The following is a 14,662-nucleotide window of genomic DNA, read 5'->3' as shown; positions in this document are numbered from 1 at the left end:
GTGGTCTCTGAGACCCCAAATAGAAGTAATGTCTCGTTGTCTGTAGCAGACTGAAACATGTCATCAGTTCAAAATCGTGTTTATAAGCAATCATCATGAAATTAGGGAAAGTCATGAAGTTTTAAGCTAATAAAACAATGTTAAGTTTGTTATTTGAGCTGTTAAAGAGGGCCTCCTCTCTCCCAAACAGAACAATGCCCCTTCAAGTAATGTTTCATGAGAAATGTAAATGTTTTAATTTTGGTGGCAAAGTTATGCTTTCCATCTGTGACTCCTGTGTTTTATCTTTAGAGTGCCACACGTGATCTTTGTAAACTATTTTTTATTGTAACTATTTTTATGCTGCCGTTTTTTTTTTGCCCAGTCTGTCTTTTAAAAGAGATGATGTGTCTGAAGAGATGATGTAGTTAAATAAAAGACAAATACATTTTTAATAATTTGTGTTAGTATGCTAATAGGAACGAATATTCACACAGGTAACAAAAAGGTGTCATCGGTTATGTATTTATTTATGTGTGTGTGTGTGTGTGTGTGTGTGTGTGCATGCACCTGTGTGTGAGATGTTGTGGCTTGGGAGTGGGCACTCAAGGCCAGTCTTATTCCCCCCCTCCTCCTGGTCTTTGAAGAGGAATGAAGATGGGAGAGAGGGCAGATAGAAGGCCAGAGGAGACGCAGTGATAGGAGAAGTGAGGGGGAGACAGAAGGAGAGGAGGGAGGGAGGGAAGGAGGGAGTGAAGGGGGGGGCAGAGGGCACAGTGACATTACCTCTGACTGCCTCCACAACCTCCCTCTGAAGCTGATTTAATAATTCAAAGACTGAGAGATTCCAATACAAGGGGAAGCAGGGTGTGTGGTTGTGTGTGAAATATGCAGAACACTATCAACGTATTTATTTAATTTGTTAAGCAGATTTATAACCTCTCTTTTTGGGAAAACAAGGTATAAACCAGTCGTATATACTCCTTTTGATTCCTCTTTCTTACTCTCTTTGTCAGTAAAAAAAATCTAATTGTTGTGGGCTTATTCAAACAAAAGCAAAAATCTGCCAGTTAATAAATTTTAAATGGATCCACCAAACTTCTTTGCAACTTTGAAATTAAATAAATACTAAAAATGATTTGCTTGATTTAACCTTATTTCAAAACATAGTTTCAGTAAGAAATACCTGAATTAAGTGAAAACACACTGGAATAAAGTGGAATAATCTTTTTAGTTTTGGTATTTTGCCTCTATTTAAAAGTGATGGTAGAGATACACACAGGAAATGAGGGAAGGGAGAGAGAGATGGAGAGATGGGTATGACATTGCAGTTATATGCTATGTGAGGGCACCAGGATAACCCAAGAGGAATAATCTTAACCAGTTGACAAAATGTTCAACCGTGAGTCAGAGGGGTGGGGGGGCGGTGAGGAGGGTCTTTATGTCAGGGTATGCAGAAGATATGAATGCTGAGGGCAGCTGAGTTCACCTGGACCTAATGACCTTCACTGACCTCCATCCATCTGTTTATGTTCATCGCTGATTCCTGCCTCCCAGAAAAGACTGCATGTCGGTCTCCATCTTGCACACGCACACACACAGATTTGATGAAGCAGGTAACATTTAAATACTTTTTGTATTGTATTGTATTGTTGTATTGTATCTGCATTATCACAATTAACTTTGATACTTACTTAATAAGCCACTAATTATATTATGTATTAAATACTGACTCAAGCATCAACTGGTTTAAGTTGAATAACTTAATGAAAGGATAATTCTGGGTTATTCCGAACAGGATCTTATAGTTGTAATTTTAAAGTTCTAAAGTTATAGTGGTTCAATTCACACACAGTTTTGTTTCAGGTGTGCTGCCATTTTCTTTTATCTTCAAATAAAGTGGTTTAGACAATCTGGAAAAGCTGTTGGCTTGTTTAAAACCTGTCTGATCATCTGACCGCTTGTGTTCATTGCCCTGTGGGACTTTGTTGCCACATTCCTAGCTCTCAGTAATTACTTGAGTGAGTACAATATTATCATAACCGATAGAAATGATGGCCAAAACTATAAAAATAAGACCCAAGTTCTTATAAACTATAATTATCCCTTATGTATGCACTTGTAAGGAAAGACTTTCCACACAAATGCACCCTTACATAGATATAAACATGCACATGCACACACTAACCTGACATCAGCCTCACCTTCATCTCCCACAACCCCCCACCAGCTCAAGCTGAAAGGCAAACCAGTACCGACCCACACACACCTCCATCAGAAAGACCTCAGCACCGCATTTGCTTCCAACTAAACCCCCGGCCGGCCCGGGTGGGTTTACGGGGGTTTTCATGCAACGCGAGAAGCAGCGCACACTCCCGCACCCCCTCCCCTCCCTCACTCTGACTTTGTTATTTTTATAATTCAAGATTGGGGTGGGCAAGAGATGAGGTGACAGGGGGAGTGTGGCACTGATAAGGTAGCTAATACCCAGCTTTTTAAAAGGTCAAAGGTCACCTCTGCTTGACTGGGAGGAGGGGGTGGGGGGCTGGTTGGACTGCTGTGGGAGGACTGGGTTTTTCTTATCCGGGAAGTTGTCTTTTACAATTTTATATTTAGCAATAACCAAAAAAAACCCCTGAAAAAAACAAGAAAAAAGCTGCAGAAGGAAAAGGTGGGAATGATTTTACTCCAGCAGCTCAGTGACAGTAAGCTGAATCTGTGTCCCATAGGAACAGGAAATCCAGTGGGATCAGTCTTCTGATCTACCCCTGCACTCAGACAACACACACACACACACTTGCTACCACTAAATCAGGCTGTTGATTGAGCCGGCCTCTAATTTTAGCCACAGACCCCCGGCTCCCAACCAGCAGCCCTTTGCATCCCGGGTCCGGTTGGGAATAGGCGGAAGAAAAGGTGATTAATAACTGTCATGTCTGTCACGGCAGAGTCGCACACGAGAGAGGAGGGGTCGCTGCCATGACGCTGTGGGGGAAATGGAGTTACACGCGAGATGCTAACAGCTGTTCTTGTTGTTGTTGTTGTCCGGGGAGGATTGTGTGCATGTTTCTGCGTTTGGTGCAGTACAGATACCTAATACCTAAACTTTAATGAGAACATTGGAAGTTGTGGCAACAGAGAGAAGCTTTTAGATCACGTTAAATCTTGAATGAAGACACGTATCTCATCATTTGTTAGAACATCTTGTGATTTTTTTTGAAGCTGAGAGAAATGATGCAATTATGATGCAAATTCAGAAGTTCATTCACAGTAAGCAAAACAAATAAGTTATTGCCTTAATATGATTGATTTCTTTATGCTGATTACTGACCAGTTGTCATAGTATCCCCTGAGAATTATTTTCTACAGTATGGGTATTAATTCATGACATAAAAAGGATCAGTGTAATTTGTCAGAAGAAAACACAGAGAGAAAGAGTTGGACAGAGCGTTCTGATGGTGAAGCAGTGGCTGAACACTGTGTCTGTACATTGATAACACAAACACACACATATATACAGTACATGCACACACACACACTGCAGCCATCACAGCTGGTCTGCCGCAGGTCAAATATTCTGTCATTCCTCTTTTACCTGTTTCAAACCAACCTCCACTTTACTCCGCTTTCACCAAACTTATATTTGTTCATGAACATGATCTCAATCTCCATCTTTATATTGTGGTCTGATTTTTCTTCTAACATCCCTGCACAGTGACATCCAGCTTGATCTTATAGAGGACAAGCCACTAGAGGGCGTCAGCTCAGAGCGCTGCGGGTGATAACAAAACCAGCCTCACCTGATTTCCTCAAATACTCCAGACTGGTTTCAAAATATTGTGTGTTGAGGAGAATTTTTGCTTCAGTCTAGAAATGACTTTGCAAGAACTTGTATGGGCCATGTTTTATTCTTTACCACAAGTATTTCACTGTATTATTCTTTCATTTTACAGATACTGATCACATCAGATACATTTTAATATCTGTAAAGTAAAAATGTTCATCTGATTGGGTTTGGCATCTTAGTGTATAAACCATTTTCCTGTCATGACAGGGTTAAAATGTATTGCTTTGATCAGTGTTAGCAGAAAGATCCTTTACTTAAGTAAAAGTTGCACTATCTCAGTGTAAAAATGCATTCAAAATTTTACAAGCAGTAGTTTTAATTTTACAAGTAATAATAGTAAGTGCAAGTAGTAAGTTTGTAGTAAAAGTATGCATAATCAGCAAAATGCACTTAGCATATCAAAAGTAAACACTCATTATGGAGGATTAATGGCCACTGTCTGTTAGATTTTTATAGATTATATTATTGGATTATTATTATTATTGATGCATGTAAGCACTGTTTAATGCTGCAGCTGGCTGAAGTAAAGATGATGTTCACTGCTTTATTTACTGTTTGGTAGTTTTGTGTAAAGCAATACATCATATTTATCAAGATCTATAATATTTTCCTCTAAAATGTAGAGGAGTTGAATTATAAAGTAGCCTAAATGGTAAATACTCAAAATTATACTTCAGTACTTGAGTGAATCTACGTAGTTACATACAGAGCAGGTTAAACTAATAAATGAGGTGTTACAGTTTTTATTGTGGATCAAGAATATTAAATGAAAATTAGAGCGCAAAATGTTACCTTTCAAAGAAATAAGACAGTTGGAATAATTGGCATGAGGAAAGTTTTGACTGGGCAGAGTGTGAGGAGGAGTCTGTTTGTAGGTTTCTACATGAAAATAATAAATGTCTAAGATCTAGATCCAGGTCTAGATGTTTAAGTGTACTGTCACAAGATATTTCACACTCTTTCACTCCGTGCTCTGTCTTACACTTCTTACATCACTCATTCACTCTTTCACTCACACACACACTCCCACGTACACACCCAGACACACTACACCCATATATTAAATTGCTTGTCAGTGCTGTGTAGAAGGGTTTAATCTTAATTAGCAGCCAACATTAGAGATGTTTACACGTTTCTGTCAGCGCCAATCACTTAGAGCCAAGCTGGTTTTGAACAAATCAGCTGCAGTTGACCTTATTGCTTTGGTGATTACCCAGTTAGCACCTGTTCAATCTGCCATAGGTAAACTCCTGTTATGACTTCATCTGATAGAAAAAGATAGAAGGATGACAACTTTGCAATGTGCATATGAGTACGAGACTAAATTGTTTGCTAAGTTTGACCACAGTGCACAGTGTGCATGCACTGAAGCATGCACGTGGGTGTGCGTGTCCATCTGTGTGAGTGACCTCAGTCTGTCCACCGTACTGTATCTCCGGGCCTGCAGACTGTGTATCCCCTTGTGAGTGGGAGGCTCCAGGCGTTTGATGTGGCTGACAGTCGCCTCCTGTCTCCCTCTGGCCTCAGATCAGTGGCCCGGTTGAAATGACCGCAGCAACGACGGTCAGCTGCCAAACCCACCGGTCAGGTTCTCCTCGGTCACATGACCCGGGTCACGTGACCCAGTGGGGGCAGCCAATAGTGTTGCTGCCCTTGCCTCTTCATGCGGTGGGAAAACATTCCAACAGCTGGCCTCAGACAGTTCCAGAAACATCTGCAACGTCCGCCACTGGTGAGAATCTCACCCCCTGCCGCTTCAGAACATAACCTTATGATAATAGAGTTGGTGGATTAGGAATGATATTGAAAGGGCGCCGTTTTCTACAGTATCCGTTGCTCTTGTGTCCCATGGTGCATTTCAAACAGTTGTGAGAGAGTAAAAAAGTTTTTAAGAACGCTTCATCATAGCCTCACACACTGAGCGGACTTATCTGTAGAGGTGATGGGGTTATTCCTTATCTTAAAGGAGATCTGAGTGTGTGTATGTATGTGTGTGTGTGCGTGTGTGTGTGTGTGTGTGTGTGTGTGTGCGTGTGTGTGTGTGTGTGTGTGTGTGTGTGTGCATGCCGAAGAGCACTCCATAGCCTTTGACATATTGTTAATTTGAAGAATGTTTGAAGTATGATGCAACATCAGCTGCTCTCACTTAGCTTTGAGCTGCTTTCCTCTGAAAAGTCCCCTCCGGTCTCAAATTACGACAGAGACAGCACTAGTACCACACTGTGTGAGTGGATTGTAAAAAGAAATATGCTTTAAATGCCTTGTTAATGTACTCTAACATGCATTACTTATGAGATTCATTTGACATTTTTTTTACACGTTTATTTATAAAACTGACAAAAATTGCAGCGCATTCCAAATCTCCAAATCCAAAATGTGGAATAGATAAGATCCATATCTGTTTTGGAAATTTGTGCTCGGTTAGTGCACTGCTTAGGCACGGTCTCCAGTTAGGGACTGTTATGAATAATATTCTGTTGAGTTATGTGCAAAGCTTCTTTGTTGTGATGTGGATGTTAGCATTAGTGGGTTGAGTAAAACTGTTTTCCCAAATTTCCAAAATCTGTTGGTGGATGTGTGTGGTAGAGATTATTTTGTTTCCATTGGGTTCCATTTGTTTCTGTTCCTTATAACCTAGAGGAAGGTGTTTGACTAAACCTCTTCCTCCTCTTGTCATGACGTAATGTAAAGAGTTATCTCCATTGTTAAGGCAAAGTTAAGTCAAAGTATACTCAGTGTTCTCATCGTTTTCCTCTGTACATGAGCTCATTTGTTCATTTACCTCTTGGGCTGGCCTCTATCTATCCTCGTCTTCCCAACAGTTCCTGTTGGTGCTCTGCCAGCTCTTCAGCACAAGTCCCAGCATTTGGTACTTTAGGATCAGTTGGAATTTTACATGAGCAGCAGGGCTAATCCTGATGCTGGCGTTTGATAAACAAGAGAGGACAGGATTTACGGCGCCTCACGGCTGCGGCTGCACAGAGGATGTCAGGTAGAAAAGCTTTTCAGCCAGAATGTTTGTGATAAAGCAGAAATACATTTGCATAGAGGGTTGAGTAAAATCCACTATGCATTACAAAACTTCATATCTGCTGAAGCTGCATCGAAGTTGACCTTGGTTATTATATTATTAAAAGAGCAGCATGTAACTTATTACTCGTACTTATTTACTAAACAGTGTGTTCATATTTGAATGATTATAAAAAAAGATAATGTCATACCTGATGTTCTTGTCGTTCTTTTGCTCAATCAAGTATTAAATAGTGAGAATAATTACACCAAAATAAAATATACTTTTTCAAAAAGGAATTATGCATCAATACTAATTACATACAAGTCTGTGTTAACTGACATTATTAGTTAATTATAGTGAGAATAATTACACCAAGTTAAAATACAATTTTGTAAAATAATTTTTACTAATTCCATGCATACCTACATTATCTGACATTGTAAGTTAATTAAAAATAATGGGAATTAGGGGAGGAACATAAGACAGAATGATTCATCTTTGACTTGATGACAAAAATGTAGTAACTCTAGTATTATTAGTTATCTTAAAACATAAATGCACTTCTTGTCCTTTTTTACCACCCAACATTAGCAGATATGCTGCTTGACTGTTAAACGTAATGGCGAATGCACCTCCAACCACCTGTCTGCTACATCAAGCAATGTACAACAACAGTTATAATTTGCATTGGCATCGTCTTTGACCTCTCACCTACATGAAGTAACCTCAGGGTCTGCCCTTGTCTTTCAACTCTGAGATCAGGCCCGGGTCCTCTAGCTGCTAGCCTCTAGGTCAGTGTGGATAAAAGCTCTCCATTATAGGAAGAGGAAGCTGCACATGTTGAGTTTGTTTAACATGGGGCTTAATGGATTCCCGCTTATGCATGCATGTGTGAACGTCCGCTTCCCTTCACCGCTGGCCCGCCGGCACAGACACGCGTGACCACGCACATGCCTGGGGACAGGATGGGCACCCACACATATGCCCACATTGCCGGGACTGAGGGGGCGTGATGCAGTGGCAGACGGTTGCTGAGGCGGGCATGGCGGGCACAATGGAAGGATGTGGTGAATTGTTTTAGACCATGGGGCAAGGGGGCGAGGGCTGTCAGAGGCAAACGTCATGGTTTGACACATGTGACGAGGCCGATGACTGATGGTGGTAAGAGCTGAATTGTTGCACGTGGAAATAAACCTGAACTGTGAACTTGAACTTTTCACAGTGGCCTGTATAATACAACATTATCAGTGACATAATAAGGTCAGGAAGGGAAGAGGAAAAGGTTATGAAAATGAGCAATATTTATTAGGTGCTGCCAAAAATGTGTTTAACCAAGGTACTTTTTTGCCAGTTTTGTAGCAAAACAGCCACAGTTTATAAGCTAAAGTGTCTTGGATCCTCTTGAACTTGGTGTTAGGACAAATTTAGCACATTTCAACTGTCTTCAGCAGCCATGTATAATCTGATCGGGCGACATCAATGGGAATGTAAGTTGGAGTGGGTTAGAATGTGGAATGTGCCACAGCCAATCAGGCGCCTGAATCTCAGGCCGACAGCCAATCAGGTCATGGCACCTCAGGTCCCCCAGAGACCACTGAACTCCATGCAGAGGACATTTCTGAAGAGATCATGAACTTTTCACTCCAGGAGATCTCTGCTTCCTTTTCTCCTTCCATAAATTGCTTTCTTTTCTGTCTTAGAGAAGTATGTCTCTCTGGTAATTGTATTTTGCCTCATGCCAAAGAAATGTTTCCTCTCTCACTGCCGTGATCTCGCTCTCTCATTCTGTCTCTCTGTCTGTCTCCCCTCGTCCCCCCCCACCAACCCCCCCCCCCACCCCATCTCACTCGAATGATGGGAAAAGAGCCTGAGCAGGAATTTCTGTGTCTGTGAGTGCTGTTTTGTTAGACAGAGTCATATAACACGGCTATGGTGCGTTCACATGTGCCTGAGCGTTGGGGCAGCGACAGCTATTTACATTAAAGAGCCCAGAGCGGGCAGCACTGGGGCTCCCAGCCCTCCATGGTTACATTAAGTGAAATAGAATCAGCCTAACCCTCACCACTCACCACTCTGTTTCTGTCTTCTATTCTGTCCCAACATTTTGTCTGTCTGCCTCTTTCTCTCACATTTTGTCCGTGATCAGACTTCATTGTGCTCTCCAAAGTCTCTGAGGCATCTCGGTCACTTTAGCACTGCTTCCATTTCCTCTCTTTTGCTCCTCACGCCGCTCTTTCTTTGGTGGATGCTGGTGATGTTAACACCCTCAAGACCAGGGAAGCCCAGCAGCGCCGGGCCACTATACAAACTCGGGATTCCATGTGGAGCAAGCTTTCAAAACAACGGAAGTGTTTTAGGCACAGTCACATCTGTCATTGGTAAAATCAGCGGCCTTTCTTTGGCTCTTGGCCACCCACCCCTGCAGTTTGCACCCAGTACTGCAACATCTGGCAGGAGCGGAGCCATGCCTCACCTCCACCTTTACCTCTTCACCTCTGCTATCCAGCTGCTTTGGTGGAAAACACCACAAAAACGTCCCAACTCACACATGGTTATATACCCCCTCTTCTGACACACACACACACACATATACTTAAAGGAGTAGTTTGACATTTTGGGAAATATGATTATTTGCTTTCTTGTTGAGAGTTAGATTGGCAGATTGATACAAATCTCATATTTCTTAGTTAAATACAAAGCTTGAGCCAGCAGCTGATTAGCTTAGCTCAGCATAAAGACTGAAAATGGGGAAACAGCTAGTCTGGCTCTGTCCAAAGGTAACAAAATCCAACTGAATCCAAACAGAAGAACACTTTGCACATCTTTTTCATGAGAGGGACAAAAGGATCAAGAAGTTGCAAACAAACTCCTGCACACTGTCTAGCTTGCAATGGTACATTTATTTGCAACATTTCAGTGCTATTCGCCTGATGAAGGTCTAGTACCAAAACGTCGCAAATAAATGTATCATCCAAGTTAGACAGCATGCAAATGTTTGTTTGCAACTACATCCAACTACTACCACTTCAAAGTCTCTTATTATCAAAATGAGGTTGCTAAGCAACGACTGGCAACTCCAAGAAGTCACTGTGCTTGACCACAAAATAGTCCATCACATAACACAGCATAAACCCACAGACTTTCGTTTTTACACTTCAGTTTTTGTGTGCATTAAACAAATGAAATATAACATGAAAATTAATTAACTTTAAAGGTGCTGGTAGTCAGATTTAGTTACTTTCAGACAGAGCCAGGCTAATTGTTTCCCCTGTTTCCCGTCTTTATGCTAAGCTAAGCTAAGCAGCTGCCTGTGGTCGGCTTCATATTTATCGCACAGACATTAGAGTGGTATCAATCTTCTCAAGTAATTTTAATCTTTTGACAATTTCGTTTCTGTTTGAACCTCCACTCATTCCCAGGATCTGGAGAATCAGACAGGTATTGGCTTTGGCTGCCGTTGGAGGAGGCTCAGCTGCAGCCAAAAATCTTCCTCACACACACACACACACTCACACACACACACATGCACATACACACGCACGCACGCACGCACGCACACACACACACACACGCACACACACGCTCACACACACACGCACCAAGTTACCATGACTAATACCGTACCTCTTGGCAGGCACCGGCTGGGTTCAGAGGTCAGTCCTGTGTCAATAAACAGGGGACCATGTGATTGGCTCCACAGTGACTCAAAGCATTACTGTAGCTGTCTTTGATTGGTGTAAACGCAGTGTACCACCTCTGAAATGATCTCTTAGTGGGTGAATTTTTGCAAAAAAAAGTTTTTTGCTTAAATCTGAGACATAAAAATAGATCATAAATAACTTCCCAGAGTGATTGAGGTGTGTATCACTAAGACACACATATCTATAATCAATAAGAGGAATAAATAGGTGAAGGTTAATCAAATTAACCTGCATCTGAAGCACTTAATAACGGCCTTCTAGTGTTTCATAAACTTCCAGTCTGACAAAGCTTTTAATATTTTGCAGTGTTTTTTGGATTTGTCCGCTGATGTGAGTTGAAACTAAACTGAGCCCTGACTTTGACCCCCTTGAGATCAATTCCCCTGCTTTTTAACCTGTCGGTGGCTCTACCTCCAGCCTGCTCCAAAAGACAGGTATAGTGTTTCTCCCTGAGCTTTACACTGAGCTTGACCCCGCCACATAGAAAACATGTTAGATAATGGGCCCGGCTGGCCAGTGGGGCCAAGTCGCAGCGTTTGATCAGGAAATCCTGCATGTGGCTGTACTGGATGGAAATCTGATTAGTAACCTTAGTGACGAAGCGATGGGATCCACAAGGCTTTGCTTCAATCAGATGTGACAGCCCGAGTTTTGTCCACGGCTCCAGCGCAGCAGGATCACCTCGGCCTATAGGACTGAGTTAGAGTATTAGATAAAGTGCCGGAGAGTCTAATTGAATGCATCAGCCGAGGGCAGTAGATGGACCTCTGATTGTGCACTGATAACCTGCACCATTTACCTGATTTAACTGTTCCCAGTGTCCTACGTGCCATGTAACGCCTCATTTTGCAAAAGCACTGGATGGTTGGATATATATGGCTCCAAATATCAAACAATTTCACTGAGTTCTTGAGATGTTTATGTGCCTTTTAAGGGTGTAGGGGGAGCGGGGCCAAGACGATGCAGTGGCCAGGAAAATCAGCAACCTGAAGGGTGAAAGTAGATTCCAGTAGTCAGGAATTTCTAAGCATAACAAACATGTCAGACCTATTTACAGGCAACGGCAGGTCGCTAGCTGGAGCTGTGAGGTGTATATTGTTTCTGATTAAGCTGTTCTATGCTCATGTTGCTGCACTTTGTAACAATTTACTTTAAATTCATTAGAGCTTCAAACATTTTGCTTTGCCATCTCCATAAAAAATAAATCAGCCCTGTGGAAGGAATGAAACAGAGAGCTAATTAGCAGCGGCCTCTGATCTGCGTTCTCTATTTTCTGCATCAGAGGTGAATTTTCCTGGATTCTGAAAGCATGCAGATAAAATTAATTTGTGTTCTTTTTACTTTTGCCAAAGTTATACTCTCTGTAAGACTTCCAATTTACTATTTCCTTTTTTATCTATACACTGATCAAGCACAGATTCCTATCACTACTTCTTAACACTTAGACACTCAAAATAAATCTCCTGGAGTTCTAAATCTATTTTTCCCCCCTAAGGTCATGGATATTGATATCAAGGGGGAACATTTCACACCAAAACACCTCATCCTCTGTGTGTGCGTGTGTCTCCCCTGAGGATATTGAACAAAAGGGATGAATTGGGTGACCATAAAAAGCGAGCGCACCGATAATTTCCCAGACATCTGCGAAAAATGTAACCTTTCCGTCGCTCTCATGATGTCAGCGGGCTGTTGTGTTCAGCGGGGGATTGGGCTAAAACACTTGTGACGGAGCCAAGGTAAACCATTCCAAATGGAGCGCGGCGCGGGAAAAGGGACACCATCGCAACAAAAGGAGTTAGATATGGATCGTTGGGTCTGCGCACTGGCCCCAGCTTGAGCCAATTATTGGTGTCATCTTGATCCAATTTAATCAATCTGAGGGAGGACTCAGGGAGGGGAGGGGGATAAGAGAGGGGGGAGCGTGGAGTGGCGGGCGGGTGCAAACGTTGGTCAAATATCCTGAGCTGACTGAGCTGTAGACCCCACCACCACCGCCACCCACCAACACACATATATACACACGACCTTCAAGAACCCCTCTCTTCTTACCCACCTACCCCCATATACCTATATCATCACAGACATTTCTCTGAAAACCATCTAACTCGATGTTTGATTGATTCTACGTATAGCTATCTTGAATTTGCATAGACCATAATCTACAATAACCCCACAAGCTTTAGTTTTATCTGTAAGAGTGGATTAGCAAGGAAATGAATATAAACATAGTGAGGATAGAGAGGATTTCATAATATTCAAATTTTGGGTAAATGTATCCGTGCCAAGGTTTTTTTTCTGTGCCAGTAACGTCCACTTACACCATTCCTTCCTCTGAAAATGTAACAGGAGATACGGCTTAGCGCTCATTGCCTCAAGGCATTGGATCCCTCTGCTAAGCAGGGCTTAGTGTTTGGACTTCAACAATGTTTTTTTTCCTGTTTTCTAAGGTGGTCCAACTACACTGTTGTTTCAACAGTTTTTTTCTTCGTCGTTTTTTTTTTTTTTTTTTACCATATATTTACCATGAGTAAAGCACCAATGCTGTTCTGGAGGAACACCCTCCATATTCACAGTTACACACAACCATGTTTCCTCCAACTAAGGTCTACTGTAAGTTTAGTTAGTCAGCCACAGTTCCTGGTGTAAAAAAAGTCCCTGCTCTGCAGATAGTACATTCCGATGGTCGATGAACTATTGTGGCAGATTTTCCAGTGCTGACTATTCACTCAAACATCTTTAATTTGTCAACAGTTTCAGTGCAGTTACACAATACAGCAGAAACAAATTACCATAAAACACTCCACACGGACGCTCGTTACAAGTTTTCTGGAGTTTCCAGTTGTCCTTCCTCATGTGTGAAAACAGCATCTAAAAAGCAACAGTTGTTTTTAAATCTGTTATCAGTCTCATTTGCCTAGCCTTTACAATTCTTTCAAATGTGATGGAAATACACAAATGAGACTTTTAGTTCCTAGTTTAGTTCCAGTTGTTCCAGAGCAGTTCCACTGGAGCAATAGAGGGTTACAGTAAGTGCAAGAGCATCTTGACAGAGGTCATAATGCCCCACTTGCCTGCTGGTGCGAGGATCAAACCAGCAGCCACTTCGTCATAGGTCAGCTTCTCCAATCAGACGACTGCTGCACTCAGTTTCTTCTCTGTGAGGCAAATATACACCAACCAATACACACACACTCACACACACAGACTTGCAATGTGAAACAACATCTAAAACACCTAATCAGTATTTTAATCTCCAGAAGTCTGTTGAAATAATTAAGGCTTGAGTAAAACAATACACACGACTGACTATTATTTTTCATCTAAAGCCAGGTCACGTTCCCAATTACTCTAAAATGTTGTGATGACATGCTCTCTGTTTTCACAGAAAATATTGATATTATTCCAGGTAATGTGTCTCAGCACGGGAAGTGAATAAAATGGTCACTCTTAACAGCAGCTTAGATTAAAGTTTTGAAAGAACTAAAGCAAAACCTACATAACAAACCGTTTTGATTTGTTTAGTTCCCTTTATATGTTTTTTCTCATCATAGACTCCTCTATTCTCAAAGTAAAATACGCAAATCAAGTGTGTTTTAAATGTTTTTTTCATGCATTTATTCTTTTTTTTCAATCTTCCTTAAAAATTCGTCCTTAAAATTCCTTATCTTCCTCACTCAAAATTGCAATGATTTGCGCACGCTGTTTATCATTTGAGCATAACTCTAGATTTTGTTTGTGTATTTGTATTAATGTCAGTCTTAAGGTCTCCTTAACAGTTGTTGCAGTAATTTACTTCCTGGCCCACCAGTCCTGTGATGTTGTGGCAACCCTGGAAGCCAGTGTGTGCATCCACAGGATGGTAGCCAATTATTTGGAGCCCGCTCCAGTTTTCCAAATTAAAAATGGCCTCCTTCCACTGTTGACCTTGGATCAGCTTTCCATTTCTTATTATTATTAGGTTATTAACACAAACCCCTGAAAGTATCTTTTTAAAGTCTAAAACAAATTCGATTAGGCCTCTTTACTCGCACCGGTGCAGACATACCTATCGCTGTCTAACTCCTGTCTGCTCCCTATTACCTTCGACACTGAAGTCAGTGAGAGAGCTTGGACCTGAAAGCC

This window comes from Thunnus albacares, chromosome 6, assembly GCF_914725855.1.
Source record: "Thunnus albacares chromosome 6, fThuAlb1.1, whole genome shotgun sequence".
NCBI lineage: Eukaryota > Metazoa > Chordata > Actinopteri > Scombriformes > Scombridae > Thunnus > Thunnus albacares.
The sequence above is the reverse complement of the archived record's forward strand: the minus strand, read 5'-3'. Positions refer to the sequence as shown.